Genomic DNA, 21,876 nt, shown 5'->3' with positions numbered 1-21,876 from the left:
CGCGAAAATGTATCCCATTGAATTTTCTACACCGCATGAATTTGGAGTATCAACGCTGAGATTGGAATGAAATCTATCCGATCCGTACTTTCCATAACGTAAGACGTAAAAACACGGGCGCTTCGGAGTATGTTTAGCAAAAAAAAAAAAAAAAAACAAAAAACATATCTCTCACCGTTGTTGAAGAATATACGCGTGTGTCTCGCGAAACAGGGACGACGAGCGAGTAGAAATATGCCGCCGCCAGACAGACGCGTTCGCGCAAGGTCGTGAGACACCTGCGCGAGCTTACCTGCGAGTGAATCGACGATTACGCGCGCATAATAGAACTACCGCTCTCTGATTGTCATTACCGTTGCTTTCCGCGCTCATCACCTTCGCACAGTTGCACACGCGCGGTTGCGCGGGTTTACTGCACTCGGCGTTTCGCGCTCGGCATAGGGAAAACGTTGATTGAAGATAAATCGCCGAGAAATGTAGTTTGACGCGATCCCCCCGCGTACGATGATCCGCCTTCTTCAGTTTTAACTGCGTGACACAACGTAATATTTCCCGACGCGTCGCTCATCTACGGCCACATATATCAGGCAACTATTGTGTGTCTCTCTCTCTCTTTATCTCTCTCGGAGAGTCACGTTACTTACTGTCGTAATAGAGGGCTAATTAACGATGCTTGTGGATGCGATGGAATGGATTCGCATCGCTACGAGAAGCGGAGAGAGGAGCGAAAGAGAGTTTGAGAGATGGATAGAAGACGGGAGCGACAGCCGGTAGCAATTAACTCACCCCCGTGTACGATCGATAACCGCGACGAAAGCTGTTGGATCGTCGAGCGTAAATCTTGACGACGACTACCGCAACGACAACTACTTTCTCGATCGTGCAGAACATAAGTTCAGGACTACGCTCGATTTACCGAATCGTTCAGTCGTTCCGCCCGTATCTTAGTTAAGCGGCGCTTGACTGACTCCTCTAAGGGAATCGATCCGCCAGCCTATGACGCTCTTCGAGACTCTCGTCGAGGACTCCCTTTGAAAGCTTTTCCACGACTCGCGTTCTCAGGACGAACGGTTGCGGAGAGAAACACTATCGTTCTCCGATCGTTATCGGTGAATGCCGCGTAACGTTTAAAGATGGAAAAGTTTATCGGCAGAAATCACCGCCGACACTTTGCCGATAATTAACGCTTTAAACTGCGCACCTATCTAGTTTCAAACTCTCGTAGCTGAGGGCTGTTTTGCAATTTCGCATTCAAACGATTAAGCGGATTACAATATCGATCATTACATTCACGTAATAATACGAAATATTATATTTCGGAGAATACTATGTGTATGTACACGTCATTATCGGACTTTATATATAATATTCATGAAATGACTCATTATTTATTCTCAATCTTAATTTGTAAACTATTAGACCATTTTTCAAAAATTACTAATTGGTAATTAATGTAATGTATTTTTTGAAATTAATTATAATATAATTTATTCTAAATTTGAAATGTGTGTGTGTGTATGTGTGTGTTAAACATTGTTTTAATCTGTAATATTCTCCAATCGTGTATAATAACGCTATTACTTTACATCACAGAGAAATTACAGTAAATGAGACAATAATTTGGATTGGGGTAACCGTATATAATATTATAGCTTTATGTAATGCATTAGCTGGGATGTTCGATCTGTTTATGTAATGACGTTGTACGGAGCAAGGTACATGTGCTAGTTGCCTCGCAAATTTGCTAACAATGGCTAAATAATACATCTCCATTTACATAATACCTATGCGCATTGTTAATGCTCGTTATACAATGTGCGATATGATATATTTAGCAATTTTAAAGATTCTAATTTGTCGTCCTCCATCTAAAATTATAATGATTCAATATATAACGACGAAATAATGCAACTCTATATTATTTCGATTGCGCAAACGAGATGGGGGGATATATTGAGTGTATTTTAATATTTATATATTATCGCGTGCAAGTAGATCCATCGAGCCACACTAGCCTCACCTCAAGTTAGATGTCACAAATTGCGCGAACATGCACATGGAATTATGTCATTTGCCGCGGTATTCCTGTTTCGAGTGGGCATTTATTAATGCGCCCTTTTCTTCTTCTTCCATTCTTCAATTATATCGGCGAGTTCAATTTTTTATTTGATAGACACAAGTGGAATATCCTCCGGTAACGATGGCGTGCACTTCTCCATTCCGCTTTCTCTCTTTTCTCCTCTTGCAAAACCCCGCACCCTTTCGCCGATACGTTGCGAGGGAGCAAATCGTCGAGAGCAGACGCATTCGCGATTTAAGCGGCTCCGTAAAATTTCACGTTTACCAAGCGCTCTCGAGCTACATCATGCGGAAATAAACGCGGCGCTCTTATTTGTTTGCGCATCGAAATCGTGCATGCGAATTTTTCTTTACTTCGCGAAAGCTTTCATGAGCTTAACCTAGTTTGAATACCCAGTTAGGTGAGAAAACTTGATCAGATCAATCTTCTCGGAATGTATTTTGCCTCACTTGTTTCTGACAGGAAGATTATAAATAAGCGTTCGCTTCTACCAGTGTCTTCTTCACCTGCCTCTTATCTCGTAATGCAAACAATAATAATTTTATAACTTAGTTTAATTAAAAAATGTAAGAAGGTGTATGTTGCCGCGCGATATTCATTTCTGATAAGAAAGTAATTTTCTTTATAGGGAAAAATCTTGGCGTATTAAGTTATCAATAATAGTTATCAAGAAATAGTGTCAAGATACGCCTATATCCCGTGAGACACTAGTTAAATAGCGCATAAAATATTGTCCGAGCCGCCTTCCTTTTACCGTTACTTTTAACCGGCGATTTTAATAATCATATTTTATTCCAGCAATAATCGTATAGCAAGGCGCAACTGGTTATACAGAGCATAACATCTAAATCCGTACGCGTTTCCACATATAGCTTTGAGGCGATCAAATTATATCTCGATTACGCACTCCTAAAGTGAGCTAATATTTACCACTTAAATGCACGCAAATTATTGCACCGCCGTAAAACGCGCTTCGACCGTTACGTCGCACTTTTATACGAACGTGTCACCCTTTGCGGCAAGGTCGTTGGACCTGACGATATAGAAATAATCCGTCGCGAAATCTGTATTTCTGCAACTATGTTACGGTTCTCCGTTTCCCACCCGCGCGCGCATCATCGCTCATAATAATAAATTATTATTTTCCCATATGCGTCGGTAACGAACGGACTTTCGCGGTAGCTAGCGGCCACTGTCCGCAATGATTTATAACAATTTCAGCCACGGGTCTCATTCAGCGAGCACGCTGCTGCCTTTCTTCCGTCTTGGTCAAGGTGATCCTGGAGAATTATCCACCTAGCACCGCTACTTTCAGGGCAACGAGCGGTCGATTGCCGGATGATATTATACGGTATTACTTTCATCTCCTCCGTTCTCTCTCTCTCTCTCTCTCTCTCTCTCTCTCTCTCTCTCTCTCCACTGATGACTCGATAGAGCACATCACGTAGACGCTCTCTTCCACTTTAATGAAATCCTTCAACTTTTCGACGACATTTCTCACTCCGGTTATCAGCGGTTCAATTATTTTCTCGATAAGCATTTCGTCGCGATGTTAACGCGCAACAGCTTGCCTCTTCTTATCGATAACGATAATTATGTTTACCGCGAGAAGAAATCCACGTCGCGGATTCATAGATCTCTCCTCCCGATACAAGTTGCGATATTCAAATGCTCCGAGTGTTGCGATAAAACGCGACGTTCTTATTTTTATTATGTCTATCAAAAACGATAAGAAAACATAACTCGATGATTCGTACAGAGGCCGAGTATGTGTAATATCGTCAATAATGCTTGTTGAATGCTTACGACGGCATTACGAAATACGAGCCGAGCCCTCTCCATGGTTTTCCCGAGCTATGGGCTTTTATCGTCTCGATATCGAGGGATACGTGTATACGTAATCCGTTATCGTAATCGATGTTTTACGAGCGACCGGTGGAAGTTGTAGCGAGAGCTTGTACGATACGCGTACTCGTAGATAAGCGGTAAAATGATTATCAATGTCTCCGCGCAGCAGATTTATCTCGCTCATTGACCCTTTCGCGAACTTTCCGCGAGGAAGGGTGCGAATAGGGGATGGGAGAAACGATGGTCTCTCTTTCTCTCTCTCTCTCTCTCTCTCTCTCTCTCTAGACGGATTTCGCAACGACCACTCCGGCGTCACTCGTGATTCACCGACGGTGATTAAGGGCTGACGATCGATCGTCGATCATCGTCGTTGCTTCATCGATTCTACCGGCATGCGGACGCGATTAGTTCTATCATACGATCGCGCGGGGTTAAGCGTTTCCCAGGGGTGTGCGAGAGAGGAGTGCGTCTTGGTTCGGCATCTCCTTCCCCTCCTTTCTCGTGCTCGTCGTTTTCTTCTTCGTTAGGGTACAAGAAGGCACGTCGTATGTGTGTGTCGTTACCCGGGCCATAACGATCGGTCAACTAGGCACAAGCGGAGATTAGTTATCCGCGGATACTTAGTAGCGGGGGCTTTATATAAATATATATATATATACACATCGTACGCGCATATGTATGTCTGTATATCCTTCATTAGCGCCGGTCGCGCGGTAAGACCGGCTAATTACGCGTACACATAAGGCCATGGCGTTACGCACAATATATTCCCGGTAGTTAATCGACCGTGTCGGTGCTTCGGAGAGATTTTCACCGAGCAAAAACGACCAGGCGCCATTATATAATCCGAGCCGCGCGCGAACTCCGACCGCGAGATCGATGGTCCATCGTTCTACGGCGAATACCACGGAAGAGTTCGAGATTGCGAGATTGATTCCGAGACATTACGATCCTGATCGTTCGGGACGTAATAATCATAAAATTTCGTGCTCTCCTTTCGCACTACGGCTTCTCGCTCCGATAGAATCCTCTGCTCCTTTTTGCCAGTGTTAAATTTAATTTAATTTTGCAAAATCACGCGCACATGTTTCGTATCGCACAGGTTTTTTTACTCTCGTATAATCGTGCTGCTAAACAAGTATCCGTACGAGTTGTAGTTAAATATGCGGAATACACCAAGCCTTCTAGATACCGGTGTTAGCCTTGACAGCATCTTTTTATCCTTTTCTCTGACTCGAGTAAACGGTATAATTGGCTCTAAGAAAGAATCGGAAACGTGAGAGAGCAATGTTAACACTAACAACGTGTTCTGAATACACGCTTGGAAACAAAACCGTAACGCGTTGGTTCGACTATCTATTTCGAACTGCTGTAGCTTTATCCCTCATGCTTTCCTTAGAACTGTACCTATATAATGATGTAACAACTTTTCTACCATACTACTATTACGCAACGAAATTGCACACAAGAAAATTATATATTATAAAATTCGTTTAACTTTAAAATGCATCGCAAAATTATAAATTGCTAATATTTGTACTAGTTTATAAAGTTTAATATTACAGATAATAAACAGAAATTTAATTTTAAAAAATATTTTTAAAAAATGTTTAAATATATTTTTTTAAATAAATAGATTGTGAGAACGATAAAGGTACAACGAGAGAGATTGCATAAAATCGGGATTTCATACATCAATCAACCGCGGGAGTCGCTTCTTGGTCAAGCTCGCGAAAGTAATAGTGCTCCGCGTGAAAGTAAACGCGTCAGTATACAATCGGTAATCTGTCATCGCGATAGGTACCATAAAACTTTCGCGAGAATGATATATTACTGAGTTAACAGCAATGGAAATTACTCACGACGCCAATCGTACTCGCAGAAACCGACACGCGTGAGCGTGTGAACGCCCGGCTAAATTACGAGGCGTTGTTAGCCGCTGATGTTCCGCGGTGCGTCCAGCGAGAAAATATAATGTCCGCTATGAGAAACTCTCTTGCGGAATCCGTCTCTATTGCTCGTGTGTAGCCTGGGTATTACTCGAAAAGATACTCGAACTCTTCGTCTTATTTCTATATAGGTACACTCGCACACACACAATCATGTGCGCGTCTATCTAGGTAAATTACCATTTCATTGCCGCGTCGACCTTTATCGCAACGCGGAAATTATTAAATTAACGATCGAGATCTCGTTCTCTCTTGCTTCGTGAAAGCAATTCCGGCGGTTTCTTCGCGGCGTCATCCGCAGAAGCCCAGCACGCCCGCTTCTCATAGCATTTTCGAAATCTCGTTAAGCGGTAACGGAGATTTAATTATAAGCAGAACGAGATGCCAATTACGCGACGCTTTCAACTCCGCTTTATATATATAGGTAGATCCTTAAGATGCGCAAATTACATCGAATTACAACGGAGGCGTTGATTTTTTTTTTATCAGCTATTTCCACTTGACGCATAAATTAATGATTCGCGGAGATGTTAAACGAGAAACGTGATACGCTTTCTGGTTCGCGATCTCTGCATACACCGAACCAGTTGCACTTTACATTCTTGGCGATTAATCGGCTTCTTGGATATTTCGGGCAAGGTCAACGAACTTAAAAGAAAATAAACGCACCGGGTGGTATTTGAATCTTTTACGAAATTCGCATTTAGTTCTGACGTTTTTATGATAATGGCTTTATTTCTGGCAGAAATGACCAGAAATGATGAATTTAACGACGGTAAATCTTGTTGTCGGCCTCCTTGCGAGTGACCAAGGCGGTTTCGAACCTCGTGTAGGGTCCCGTTTTCTCGGTATCGAGATCAACGTGATAGCGCGTTCGAATTTTTTCCGAAGCCGTTGCAGTTATTCGCGTCAGGCCTGTGCAAACCAGTCTTATCGTCTTATCGCGTGCACAAACAGCATTTTTTAAACAGTAGATCTGCTTACCCGCTCTCACGTTACGTCTTATTTATACGCGAGTCACGCGGTAATTCAAGGTGCGTTAGTGCTGCCGACATCATCCGAATTTTATCCTCCCTTCTCTCGACTCGGCCGTATTAATTAGGCCACATGTCTCATTATTTGAACAAGATTATCCGGAATATCGATCGTTCTGTCGCACACCGATGTCATCATACCACAATTTCTTGCCACGATTTCACCGAGGCTGCTGGATTTTCTTGCCAGTGAGTGACCGAGACGAGAGCTTTATCGGATTGGCATCAGTAATCGCGTATATCGCCTAATGGCGTCATGGATTTCCGACAGATCGACTTGTCTCAATTTTTCGTGGATTTTTATCCACAAAGAAATGCGCACCTCGCTCCGGTTCATTGCTCGCGTTACCCTCATTAGCGAATCTCGAGCCGATACACGCTAGTGCGACTAGCGCGATAATAGAAAAAGGCGATTAGACATGCATTCGCGTGAATGTAATCTGTATAAAGTCGCGAGAGATATCTATATTAGAATTTCGCGCGATAATAATATCACGATAATATCGCGGAAATACAGTGTTACGAAATGTTGTTACAAATTGAAAGAAAAAATAGATAAAATGATATAACGTTACTTTTTTTTGTAGAATCGTATTGCACAAGATATTTGTCGATCGCGAACGCAGACACGATTTTATTATGTATAGTAAACGGGTGATGACGCAATAGTGAATAGTGATCCAATGTATGGAGTTGACCGTAGCAATGCTGAAGCCTTAACCATGAAAAGAACACTCGATGGTTCAGCGTGACATAATCGGGTGGCGGTAAATTGAACGCAAAAATAAGGAGATGGAGAAAGAGCGAGGGACCAATTTACGTAAACGCACGATTACTATCTTTTAATAGTCCATTCTTGCTTACGTATATGGTACTGTTTCTTTTATATGCCACTGTACGCTCATTCCATTCTATTCTATTCCGTTTTATCTTGTTATTCCCTCTATACGCCGCCACGGACAAGCACGTTCCCAAATTTGGAGTTTACGTAATTCATCGAAGATTATCGGCACGTCATCTCCGTCTTATACAAGAACTCGCGCGGGTGATCGCGGGGGATACGCATTGTCAAGAATACTACTATCAAAGAAACAGAGTATAATGCCGGCAGTTGTTACGATGGATAATGCATATCCTCTAAAGAACGATTTCATCCTCTTAGACCGAATGCACTTCCGCGTCCTCCTGAAATGCGCCCTCCATCTCCCTTCGCAATATTCAGGCCGCGACCTGAGAGTTTTTCCACGATCCTCACGGACGTCCAATTCATTCTCAATTCTTTGAGATGTAGTAACCATTCTTCGCCGAGGGAGGATCTCTCACTTTCTCACCAACTTCTCGTAGGATTAAGACTGATAATGAGGGCCGAAGGAAAATCAGCGTCTTAGCATGACAATACGACAGACTCGCCCTTAATGGGTTACATGGTGATGACGAGGGGATGGGGGAAGAGGGAAAGGAGGAGGGAGAGCGAAAGATAAAAAGCGCTCTGACGGCCGGAAATTTCCATAAAACAATACCTCGGGTATTAATCAACCTTTCTTGCCCGTCTGTCCAGGTCGTCGGCTGCCTTCGTCGAAACTTTCCTCTTTCCTCCCCTCGACCTCTTTGCCACGATTCGCGCGTTCCAGGTGCAACAAAGATGGACAGTTTGTTAATAGTCCAACTTATTTCGGCACACTATGAATTTATTCGCGAAAAAAAATTAATACTTTAAAATCTTTTTTTCCGAAAGAATAACCGTTCTATTAAATTGAAACGCGAACGATCCTAAAGGCTCGTGTTCAATTAGCGATTTAAATCGAAACCTCTGTTACGCACGCATCGAGGCTCTCGCAACGTTATGGATCAATTTCGGTGAAACGGTACGAGTTTATCATCGCTTTTACCATTAATCGCCAATTTGATTTTGAAACGCACGGGTTTGGCAGGTGGATTTTCGTTTTTTTTTTCCTTTTTTTTTCTTTTCTGTTTTTACTAGTCTCTCTTCCGGTTGATAGTATAATTAACTTAACAAATGAAAATTGTGTATCCTATATGTATTCTGCATTCAAAACAGTATAATCTCTCGGTTTTTGAAAGTGCATGTATGCGAAATAACAAATAATCCTATACGCACATATAACATATATGTACAGCAATCTCTGCGTGCATGTATATAATACTTTTGCCATTTTTGATATTTTTTCCGAGATTACCGCATATTAATATCGACATCAAAATTGTTTACATCTGTCGGTTTGTTTACGTTTGATGTGTTTTAAATTATTGTAACACGCTCTCGATTATATAGAGCTTAGTATTATATGTAATTAATTACAGGAATTTATATTCAAGTCATTATTTAAACATCGTTTCATAAAATACTTTATTAAATTCGAATGGACAAATACGTGTTACAATATTTCATAGATACACTTTGTTGAAAGTTATGCGCAATCCGAAAGGAATTATTTCCAAACAAATCCGATGAAGTAGATTGGCTTTTTAACATTTATCAAACTTCGACGAGAGTCCAGACATACAGTTGATCCGAAATAAAATAAAAATTTTCCCGGCGACAATCCAACAAAATCGATCAAGCGCATACGTATAAAAATGTGTGATAGAGATTCGCGTTTCGGTGTTTCGCGTATGTGTCAAGTCGTATATCACGGCGAAGAAAATGCTTCGCTGACTTACCCAGTTCGATCGAAAGTTACGTCGCGTTTCCGTATATAACGCGCAAAATCTTCTTTATCACGAATGGTGGTGGGGGATTAATCGAAGCGCGCCGCGTGAATTCTATAGAGATACAGCCTTATGTTACGTGCCTGACGCGTTCGGGGGTATTTGCCACGGTGGTATACACACGTACACCCAGCGCGAAAGGGGAGGCTAGCGCAAATTAGTATTCCCGATGCCTTCTGCAAATAGCCTCGCCGCTTTGCGCGTCCTCGCGCCGACACCGCGTTGACCTTCGCGGGCTTCGCCGCGAGCAATACCGCCGCGCGGGCATCCATTTTGTCCTATTACGCGTAAATACGGTTACGCAAGATTAGAGAGTGTGAATTAGCGCATTCAATTAATCGTTACGATCGCGTTGCATCGCGTGCGCCGCCGGCGCGCATCTATTTCACGGGATTTCTCCCAGCGATCTGGCGTATCGCACGTACTGCAATTCGGTACGATATAATGCGCGCGTGGGGGATGCTGGGGAGCCGCAAGATAGCGAGAGCCTAAGGGTAGAGAGAGAGAGAAAAAGAGGGGAGAGAGCAGGGAGAGAAAGTCTTTTACGGATTTATAAGACTCGTCGATGCAGCGTGCATGCAACTCTTTATCACGACTCGAAATCTGCTCCATGTTTCTCGGGAAAACGCGGGAAACTCGCGTCCGATTCCCGGAATTGGCGGTGAAATGGTCGCGAGAGCTTTTAGAACTTATTTCATGAGATTTCTTCTGCCGAAAATGCAGCACGTACTGCATTTTGGCACGATACCGCCGAAAGAAATTGGTGCATCTAAGAACCATCGATGTATTTTATCTCGATGGCAGGTGGAACGTGCGATTCCCGATACGGTCCGGTCCTTTTATTGGACCAAATTGCACAAAGATTATATTTATCGAACGATAGCCAGATCGAATTATAGCGGCTGAATGAAACAAGTAACGTATCGCGTATAGTTCAATGTTGCAATCATTACTTTGATAAAAAAAAATTTAGTATACTTATAGTATAGCACAGAAATAAGTACCTTGATGTCTCTTAATATCAAAGGCCCAGTTCTGTATTGGTCCAATCTTTTGAACACTTATTGTATGTTCCTCTGTATATATGTGTGCGAATTTGACATCATTAGTGTATATTTTAATGCATAACGACGCCTACGTAAAATCACGCTGTTCCCTCATAACTGTCGAAAGCGGTCGGAACGTGCAACGCTGAGAATGCAACATCCGAGATTATATCCCACACCCATACAGGGTTCTCGGACGACGGAGGTTTAATCGAGTCGACGGTAATCTAATTCGACCTTTAGAGTCACCACCACCGCCGTCACGATGGTCGCAAGCAACGAAACCGCCGAGGATGAAACGAAGAACGAAGAATGCTCTTGATTCCGCCGTTTTTTTCTCTTTTTTTCCCCACCATCCTTCTCGTTCTTTCCGTTCTCCCGAGCTAACATTCCTTGCTTGTTGAAACGAAATTAAAACCGCCGGAAAGAGCGGGAGTACCTACGTCTCGAGGATCAGAAACGGATGCACACATGCTGCAGGCGTGTCTCATTCGGACGTGTAATTGCGAAATACGCGACACAACTTTACTGCGAACGTTCGACGCAACTTTTAATTGTATACATCGCGGTAGCGCTATAACTAGCGGACCCAGCACGTTTCGAACATTGAATCGTGCGTTCTACGAGATTCTAGTAGCCATTATTTCATCGTGGCAAAAGTTTCACAGAGTATGTACACATATTACGCATCCAACAATGGAATGGCGAATTGAAATTACTTTGTCACAATTATTTCATCGCGAGAGGTGAGTTATTTCTGGAATAAATTATGTTAATATAAGATTGAATATCATTTTACAATTACTGATTCAAAATAAAATAAAAAATAAAAGCATTTTTAGTATACACATAAAAGAATTTATATTACATATACAACAATATTATATTGGAAATAAAATTATATTAAAAAGATTTGCGATGATTGAAAGAATTTTATATGCTTCATTCATAATGCAATACATTTCTTATCGCATTGAATCGGACGCGAACGGATTTCGCGACAACAAAAATTACTACATCAACGAAGAATATGAGATTCCAGTGAAAGGCGATAAACTGTAAAAAACGATGCTTCCTTTCGTCTACAATGTCACGGCGTGAATACAAATCGAGGGGTTTTTTCACGAACGCTCGACGTGTCCGCGTGATAGTGGGTCCAGCCACCCTTCCTTCGATCGTGAACGAAGCGTGCCACGAAGCTGTCCATTTTTCTGGCGGGTTAAATTTCTACGACTCGACGGCGCGACGTTGACGGATGCACCGGTCGAAGAAATCGTGCCTCGCGACGCGTCCGGGCGTGCTCGCGCTATCGTTTGCATGAAAAATCGGTGCAATGTACCCTAAATCCTGCCACCATCAGAGACGCGCTCGTTCCGTTAGTCCATGACCTTTCTGAACAGGACCTTCGGATGACAAAACGGGCTTTGCGAGCGCATTCTTTCATAGAAGGCAGTCTTCTAGTTCTTATTTCAATGTGAATTCAACCCTTCAACTTGGACATGTAATGAATATATCTAGATATCTCGTTTATTTGCTCGTGATAGTGTTTAATTAATTCGTTATTCTGGGAATCTCTCTTTCTCTCTGCCGAAACAACTTGCAAGTATAAATGATGTGTTATTATACATATTTTCTGAAGATTATATTCTTGAATATTAAATATGTTTAAGCTGTGCGAAATTATAAGATTTAGATGTTGCATGTATTAATCGACAGCATGACAGTTAAAGATCGACTATTAAGTTGTATCAACTCGTTTACATACGGATGTGATTCATTGTTATACGTAAAGTCAGCAACGTATGCTATCTAGTGTCATAACGCCAGAGAGTAATTTATATCGTGATAAAACACGCGTAATCTATTTGATTGCAGTGAGCGTTCTTCTTGCATCAATGATTGTGTCCGAGTAGATAACATCGTTACTAGCCCACAGCGCGTCACATAGATACAAAACGAGTTACATGACTAGTCAGATTTACCAAAGGAGTTGAGAGATTTGCGGATAGAGCGTGAAACGATTGAATCTCATATACGAGCACATATGAAGGATTATGAACTAAAACAATCGTGCGTTACGCTGTTAAATTTTCCATTTAACTCATTCCTGAATCAATGCGATACGATGTAAAGATTGCAATACGACAAGAAGACGACCGGTGATCATTAATGTCGCATCGCTGACGTTGGAATAAAAAGTAGAGGCGTTCGATCGACCGGTTTTCCAGGAGCTCAGAGCCGAGAGCGACTCGAACCAGTACTTTGTGCGTATATATATGTAGATCGTCGAGCCGAGAGACCGAACTGATATTCGCGATTGTGTATCCAAAGGCGCGATAATAGTTTAATAAGGGGAAAAAAGATGATATTACACTAATACACGTCGTGCATATATATGGTACACTGATCTCTGCACAGATACTCAATTAATAATTTTAGCTCCAACTTTTCCTTTCCTCTTATTTTATATTATTCCTTTCTTTAATTAATTCCAGAGATATAGACTTCATTTTAATGGAATATTATATAATTGTAAGCTTAGTTGCGTGCGTAAAACTATTTAAGATGTTGCATCTCGCGAGCACATGTATGCATCCGAAGATATATTACGCTAATCTCTACGCTCAGATTATTTGAACATATTTTTAGCTATCTTTCCTTATTTAATCTCAAGATTTAATTTTAATAGACTTTATTTTAATGGATTTTTTTTAAATCAAAAGATTAATTATAAAGTTATCTGATATTAAAGATTAGAAGACAGCGTGAGAAAAGATATCTAATCAAATTTGTCTAAAAAGTGTTTCTAAATTAATTTGAGGAAAAGGAAAGAAATGAAAATTAGTTTGCGCGAATCGCGTCTTCTATATTATATCTTCTTATATATTATGCTTTCAAACGCAAAATATCCCTCTTGCAAAACTGCTTTGAAAACAGAATCCGATTTGCATAAATAGAGAAGTGTGTTCTCATCTAAGAAGCTTAATTAAGATTTCGAAAATTCATCATTTTCGCATTAACTGTGGAATCGTACTCGGAATACTCCGCTCGCCGCTACTTCTACTACTACTACTTGTAAAACCAGTCTTGGCCGCAGCGCCATGTCTGCGTTACTTCGTGATGTTACTTCCGTGATCTCGGCTGAACTCGCGAATGTCGATTGCAATCGAAGCGTTATGAATAGGTCTCTTTCGTATATTTCTCACCGGCGCGGCCTGACTCTTTGTCGCCGATAGGTAGATCCGAAACGCGGATTACGTTTGCCTACTCTCAGTCGAGGACTGTAAACTCGCGCGAGGGATCGTGTTCGGTCGTACACATAACACGTATCAGAGTGCATATACATACGTGTATACAATGAAGTCTCACAGAGAGTTCTCTCTTTCCGCACTCGCGATATTTCGCGCGTATATCGTATGCGTATTTCCGGCCCCGATTACGGTATCTCAAGGAAACGTATAATAAAATCGTTACGTGTAAAAGTAAGTCGACACGGAAATATTAACACCTTATTTAGAAGATCCGATCATTATTTTACTTTGGATATCCCTTTCTAAAAAAGGCATGTTAAGTCGATTCTGACAAGTATTGTTGATTCTTTTCCGCATCGGAAAAGATGCACCAATACTTGGCAGAATCGACTTAACGTGCCTTTTTTAGAAAAGGATGTTATAATATTTTAAATTCAATTAATATTTTTGACAATTATCAGAGCTAATTTTTGTCAAAAAATATTAATCGCGGATAAGATATTATAACATATTATTTAAAACATATGTTACTATTTTAATATTTTCAACATATTACATATACATCCCCATTACCGCTATAGAAATATTATAAATTATAAAATAAACAATTTCTCACTCACCGATACTTTACACGGCACTTTCGACACGACGCGTGAATCGCACTGTGTATCGCAATGCTACCTGTAACAAATAAAATACATACATATATTAAAATAATCTTATTATTTCGCATTATAACACAATATAAATATGTAAGCTAGAATTAACGATAGATATATCTGCGGATCGCAACACATTCGCGCGCGACAACAGATTAAGTTGGGTTATGTTGGCAAGAGATTTTGAATCAAGTTTTTCGCGAAATATGCGTTTCGAACAATTACGCCTACATATTAACGTTGAAATTATGATACGCGATTGATAAATATTACAATACAAAGGTTAGAAATCATTTTTAACGATTATGCTTACTAATTAATCACAGCGGGACGCAGCTCGAACTGCCTGATACTCGCGACGTTTCGGTAATGGCCGAAGCTACAAACATCGGCAACTTCATGCTAATAGCGCGCGCGCGATACTATATACATGACTTAATATTAATAATTAATTAAAATTCGAAGGAGATTCGTTCAAAAAGATATAGCTTTAGAAAGAAAAAATATTAATCGAGAATAAGGTATTATAACATATTATTTACAACATATTACTATTTTATAACTTTTACCATATTATTATTTTAAAATTTAATTAGCAAATTATAACATACACAATATAAATATAAATAGGTAAGCTAGAATATATAATTAGCAAATTTTATTAATATTTTTTGACAGAAAAATCAGCTGATTAAGAGACATTGAGAGAGAGAGAGAGAGAATGTCTCTTTCTCCGCAATAATATTTTCTCTCTCGTATTCATAGAAATGTTTTCGAGATGTCTTGTGTATTTGAAGCTTGATTATTGTAAAAAATAATTAATTTGTTATATAATAAATTTGTTGTATAATAATTAATTTGGATAATTTGTCAGTGTATCTACCGAGCAATCACAACGTCTGATTAATGTCTTATATTACTACTGAAAAAAAATTAATCGAAGCTCTACATGACATATATGATTAAAGCGTCAGCTGATTAAAGCGTTAATTTACTAATTAATTTTTAAAATATTGTTATAAAAATTAAAATAATATATTATGTATTAAATAATAGGTTATATAATACTTTAAACTCGATTAATATTTTTGACAGTTATCAGCTGATTTCTGTCAAAAAATATTAATCGAGAATAAGGTATTATAACATATTATTTACAACATATTACTATTTTATAACTTTTACCATATTATTATTTTAAAATTTAATTAGCAAATTATAACATATACAATATAAATATATAATCTAGAATATTTAATTAGAAAATTTTCGCTTTATTAATATTTTTTGATAAAAATCAGCTGATTAAAGCGTTAACTTGCTAATTAATTTTTAAAATAATAATATGTTATAAAAATTAAAATAATGTTTTAAATAATATGTTATAATACTTTAAACACGATTAATATTTTTGACAGTTATCAGCTGATTTCTGTCAAAAAATATTAATCGAGAATAAGGTATATTATAACATATTATTTACAACATATAACTATTTTAATTTTTTACCATATTATTATTTTAAAATTTGCAAAGTTGTTACCATTTTTGAAGAGAGAAAGAGTATATATTTTTGTGAAAATACATAAATATATTTCAAGTTAGAAGAAAAGCTATTATATAGCATCGATATAATAATACGAGAATCTAATGTTATTACGCATGTGTCTAAATTATCGTAATTAAAATATTTTAGCGCGCGGTAGAACACACATTAACGGGCAAAGATGGTCGCGAGAACATTAATGAATTATGCAAGCTACGGCAAGGAGATCATTCTGAAAAAAAATTTTATTGGCGTATCTAATTGTACGTACGTTACCATTTGAAGACACTTCGAGACTCGCGCAAGAACCCACATCTAAATTTATAGATGCAGTTACGTTATACGTTAATGCCTACGCGAGGTTCTTATAAATTACTAACTGAAATATATTCTTTTTGATGTCTCATGAAATCACAGGCATTATTGAAACCGCTATTAAATGTCCATAATTCAAATCTGTATAATTCGTGGGATTAAAGATTATGATTATGTGATAGATAAATTATGCGACTTTTAAATGTCATAAACATGAGTTTGCGCTTTATCGCAGCACCACTTCGAGAACAAGAAAAATTAATACGGCACTAATGACAATGAAATTTTTGTTGATGCAATAAATTGCGTACAATATATGTAGAAACAGCAACTCTAATGAGAGAGCTGCTCTTACGACAATCACATGTAGTAAATCAAAATAATAGAAAGCTTTCTTTGCAATCAATTTCTACAGTTATGATAATTAGTAAAAGAGGGTGAATACAGGGGAGTATATAGAGTATATATAGTAGTAGTAGTAATATATATACATAGTATAAGCCTTAAATTATTTTAACCTACATGTGACGTCGCAGCTGGAGCACCGGTGGTTTATTATAGATTGTATGGATAGGGACACCGCTATTGCTGGTTTAATCGACCAACTTTTCTACCGTTCACAGCTATATAGCTGTTTCTGACGCGGCGAGGAAGCAGCTTGGACGAAAATTAATGGATCAGGCGTACACGCGCATACAGATACGTACTTATGCATTGTTGCACGTAGCCATTCGTGAATTCACATAAATTGTGTCGCGCGTTCTCACACAGTCGCGATGGCGCGGGTTGCAGGTTATCGTTTTGCGTATCCCGTTACACGAAAGCAAAGTTTGTAGCCGAAAACTGAGGGCTCATTCGTTATGCATTTTCGGCGATTGTTTGTTTTCGAAATGTGCCACAAATATATGAATATGACAGCGCGGAATATACACAGCATGCGGGGAATGAGGCCTGCGATAAAGATAAAATTAATTCAATATTTTACAATTTATTTCCAACGTGATCGGCTGTCGTTTACATCTCGTAATCTTTCATGCAAATAAAAAAAATTTGTTATATTTTATCTTTATAATTTTAATAAGAGATTATCGCGCTCGCAAAATATTTAATTGTATTTGTAATTGAAATTTAGAAAAGAGAGAAAAGCAGAGTCGCGATTGTTCGAAATGTCCAACTAGTAATGCATGCTTTTCTTGTTACATTTCAAGCTTCATATTCCTCGGCATAAAATACCTTATATTCTGTTCTGTTACATTCTGATATTTATGATTTGGGCAAAAGGGTTAATTTTGCTCATTTGCGACGGGTCGACTCAGTTATTTCTCGCTCCTGTCGTCATTTAGTGAAATTTAACAATAAAATGTTGTAGACATTCACTTTAATCTTGACATGATCCAGAATAATGAAATTATGTCCATCTTTAATAAATTTTGACGCAAATTACATTGTAATGTCGACATTACAAAACGGCGTGGTTTCCGTACATACATGTGTGACCAAAGTTAGCTTTACTTGAAATAAAGTGGTGACTAAGCCTACTAATCTGGCCTTTCGTTGTACGCTTTTCCAAATGTAATTAAAAGAAACAGAATTGAGAAATTACATCTGCAATAATTCTCTAAAAAAAACTCAGTCGCTCAAAGCATACTTTATGCCGCGCATATGAAATATGCGGATTCCAGAAGTACTTTGCATAGTTGTTCGAAAGTCGTATCACGCGGAATGAGAGAAAAATATTTCATGTCTGTGGTCTTGAAGGGCCGCCTGCGAACTCGACGGAATCTCATGATAGCGCAGCAATTCTGCTGCTAATATTGAGTTTATTTATTTTATCTAACTATTGGAAAATTCTAATTTTGTTTAAATAATATCTCTTCTTACTTTTCCTTGAAAGCGTTACGTAGTAAGGAATGACTTTTCTTTCCTGCACTTTTTAAAATCGCTTTAAACTCAACCTCTTTCAAAACTTTTCTTAATAACTTTGAAGATTATTTTGAGTCCTGTTTTAAGAGCAGGTAATTTTTTCAAAATATATACAAATTGATTAATAATTAGAAATTTGATTTCTGCAGTGGATATTGATCATTTTAAAATTAATAATTCTGTTTTAATATATTCAGAAGTTAATTAAAATTAAGCTTATTAAATAATAGACTATTTTTTATTTTCGAAATATATTAAACCAATTCATAAATTAGGCATCTAATTTTATGATTGATTATAATATTATTATTATTTTAGAAACGATGATTTATAAATTGTAAATCATTCGTGTAAGTTTCTTTCTTTATTTTGCATCTGATATAACTTTAATATATATATATATGTGTGTACACCTCTTTATATTTTAGAAATATTTTATGCAAGTCGTGCCTTGGATATCATCAACTTTTCTGGTACATCTACATTTTACAAAACAGCGTAACCTTTCTCTATCATTCTCCGGAATAAGTACCGTTTCATATAGCCTCTAAGAAACGTAATATCCGGTTGTACATTGGCCCCGATTCCACTGACACCTTGAGAAACTTTTATCAGGGAAATAATATCGTTGGAACTTTGGTATGAAGTTACGTTTCCGAGCTCCCCCGAATAACCGTCCATGCCATTCCAGAGGAAAAGTTCGTTCCTCTTGCGTCATTGTCGGGCAAAAGTTGCACCGTCCGCGTGGAAACACGCGTCGAAACTCACGAATTCAGTGGGTGTTGTTATCGCACGCGGACGCTCCGTGACGGAAAATATACCGTACACCACGTTCTCGTGATATCGACAAGAATTATCGTCGCGTCAGTACGGCGAATCATTTCACTTTCGCGTCCCGTTCGTATCGTGGAAGGACTTGTTTTCATCGCGTAAAAATTTTAACGGACAGTAACGAGCGAGCTCACGAGCGAAGAATAATGGCCGGTGGATACTTTCGGCGCGGTCACACGGTCGAGATATCGATCATCCCTTCCCACCCTTTGGGAACCACGATTTTCCGAGGCCGGCATACACGCTGAGAGAGGACGCGACGGCAAAACGCGACTATTCGCTAATAGATCCACAAAGAGGAGAGAGAGAGAGAGAGAGAAAAGGGCAGGAGAAGAGATACGCGGGGATAAACAGGGGATAGAGAAGCGAGCGCAGCAGGCGAACGAGGGAAGGTAACGATCGTGAGCAACGGGATGAGATAGATACGAGAACCTTGGCGGCGAGAGGAAAGTTGTGAAAAATGGACGACACTAGACCTGACCCCTCTTATCCGCGTACAAACAACTTCTACGTGGGTACCGCATAATCTACCGCTGTGTCGCTGCACATTCCCCCCGGGCTGATGCGACGGCGTCTCGTCGCTTTACCTGCCTACACAGGTGATACCGGCGCCGACGAAGTTAGGCGGAAGTTAACGTACGTGTTAAAACGCTTAGGAACGCGAATGTGCATTATGTAGTCCCGGTCAAAGAACGGTAGGCCACAGAAGGAAGCGAAACCACGGCGGAAGTCGACGGGAGTCGAGGGTTGAAAGAGAGGAACAGGGCTTAAAAGGCCGCATTCCTTGTACGGTCGTATAGTTGTTGGCACGAAGCCCTTCTAGTCGACGGATTTGTCGTTGTCGTCGTCATCGCAATTGCATATTACACTACCGCCAAGTATTTTCCATCTACTCTTCGACATAGTTCCTCTTTTGAACGTTCTACTCGGCGTTTCCTCCGATCTTGTTTGTTTCTGTATATTTTCTCCTTTTTCTACATTTTATGCTCTTTAGTTCCCATATATTTTTCTATGCAAAATACTAATTATACTAATTATAATATTATATATCAATTATATACAGCTATTTTTATTTCGGCAACCAGTAGCCCGTGAGATGCAAATAGTGAATATTTCTCGCGTTGCGAGCTTTTTCCCCATACGTCTCTTATTCATTAACACACAGTCCATATTCTTCATTTATGATAAAACTGGATAATATCCTATCACTGATGGCATTGCGACGCAATATCCGCAAGGCGAATAACAGCAGGATTTTTCGCCCGTGTATTGACACAAAACGCGGTCGGTCATTCTGCACGTTTGGCAGGCGGGCACGTGTATGCCGGATAGAAATGTGTACGTTTATGTGGATGCGGCAAACCGGTACATAGCACTTCTACAACCTATAGCAGGTCTACACGGCTCGTTTACATGTGTTACCGCGGGATCCTCTTCTGCTGGTTGCACAACAATGCGCGATAGCTTCATCAGCGGCGCGCCGGCGCTACCGACCAGGCGAGGGTGAGGCGACGAGCGATGTTAGCATAGTCGTAGCTGTCAGCAGCCGACGAGCTGTTTTCAAACTAATCAGGTATCGCCAAGAGGAGGAAGCGCGGCGTTATCTCTCGACGACGATGCGACAGCTCGACATCGCCGGGCAACTCACGGGCTTTTCGGGAACAGTAAGAACAATCTGCACACACACAGGGAGAGTTCTCCCTCTCCCTTTGTCTCTTTCACTCTCTGACTTTGCGTGCGCCATACACGACGACTCTTCGTTTCGTGAACGAGCGGTTTTTTTCCCGCGAACGCGATGAAAATGAAAAACGCGGCTGGACTCGTTTAATGAGAGCGCATGGTACGCGGATGTATGTGTATAGAACCGAGCGGACCGTTCGGACCCACGAGGGTTTCCCTACGCTAGTATCACGTATACCAGAGATAAGCCTTTGTGCGCGCGAGAGTAGATAGGGTGTTCAGTTTTGTTGCGTGCGCAAAAAAAAGAAAAGACCGACGAGAAAGGATTTAACGGATGTTGCGTGTAGAGGCTCTTACGCGCCGGCTCTCGGCGAAGGAGATCGTTTGTGACGCTGGGCGTTTTTGCGTCCCGCGCGATTGAGGCGAGGCAGTTTTCTAGGCAGATAGTGCGCGTCGTTTTTGCATAGAGGAAAAATGTTTGAGGCAACTTTATTATCGCCGCAGAGATTACAGCGCTTTTAGTCGGCGCGATGGTATTTACCGTGGCTGTCCCGTAGCGTTAATCCGACGATGACCGCGTCTGATTACTCGGTGACCTTTTGCGAAGCGCGCGCGTGGAATGCCGCAGTGATTTGTCATCCTCGTTCACGAATCATCCTCTTGTCACTAAGTAAAATTGTTAATCAAGAGAAACGACCGTTTCGACGCATCTCGCGTGCGAAAGTGAAGCGTGCTGCGTCGTCGCTTGCGTCCTTTCTATTCAGCGCGTCCACCGGGGTGTTAAACGATATACCATAGTGTCTGTCAAAATGACGCATTGCATTTACCTTTGCAAGTACGTGACCAATGACGCGTGACATAATCCAATCAATTGCTTATTCCCATTCGTATATTTGCCAATGTATATTAATGCGTTAGTGTATTCCAGTGAGTCGCGATTCTCTCACAGGGATGATGGATAGCTATGAGCGAGGTTATACAGCG

The 21,876-nt window shown here is 40.1% G+C and overlaps 2 protein-coding genes across 5 annotated transcripts in view; one reads left to right on the top strand and one right to left on the bottom strand.

Annotated features, from left to right (window-relative positions):
• Positions 1-14,619, bottom strand: part of Neo (ZP and PAN domain-containing protein neyo) — an 87,836-nt gene extending 73,217 nt beyond the window's left edge. The window contains exon 1 of the mRNA XM_083033332.1: positions 14,559-14,619. The gene's annotated coding sequence lies outside the window, so the exon portion shown is untranslated. The remainder of the gene's footprint in view (positions 1-14,558) is intronic.
• The window catches only part of Atg16 (Autophagy-related 16), a 397,081-nt gene that overhangs the window by 238,749 nt on the left and 136,456 nt on the right, over positions 1-21,876 (top strand). The gene's annotated exons all lie outside the window — the stretch shown is intronic.

Source organism: Prenolepis imparis, unplaced genomic scaffold (assembly GCF_030444845.1).
Source record: "Prenolepis imparis isolate NDT839.2.m4 unplaced genomic scaffold, iyPreImpa1.0 SCAF_3, whole genome shotgun sequence".
Classification (NCBI taxonomy): Eukaryota; Metazoa; Arthropoda; class Insecta; order Hymenoptera; family Formicidae; genus Prenolepis; species Prenolepis imparis.
This window is presented reverse-complemented; position numbering and strand designations above follow the sequence as displayed.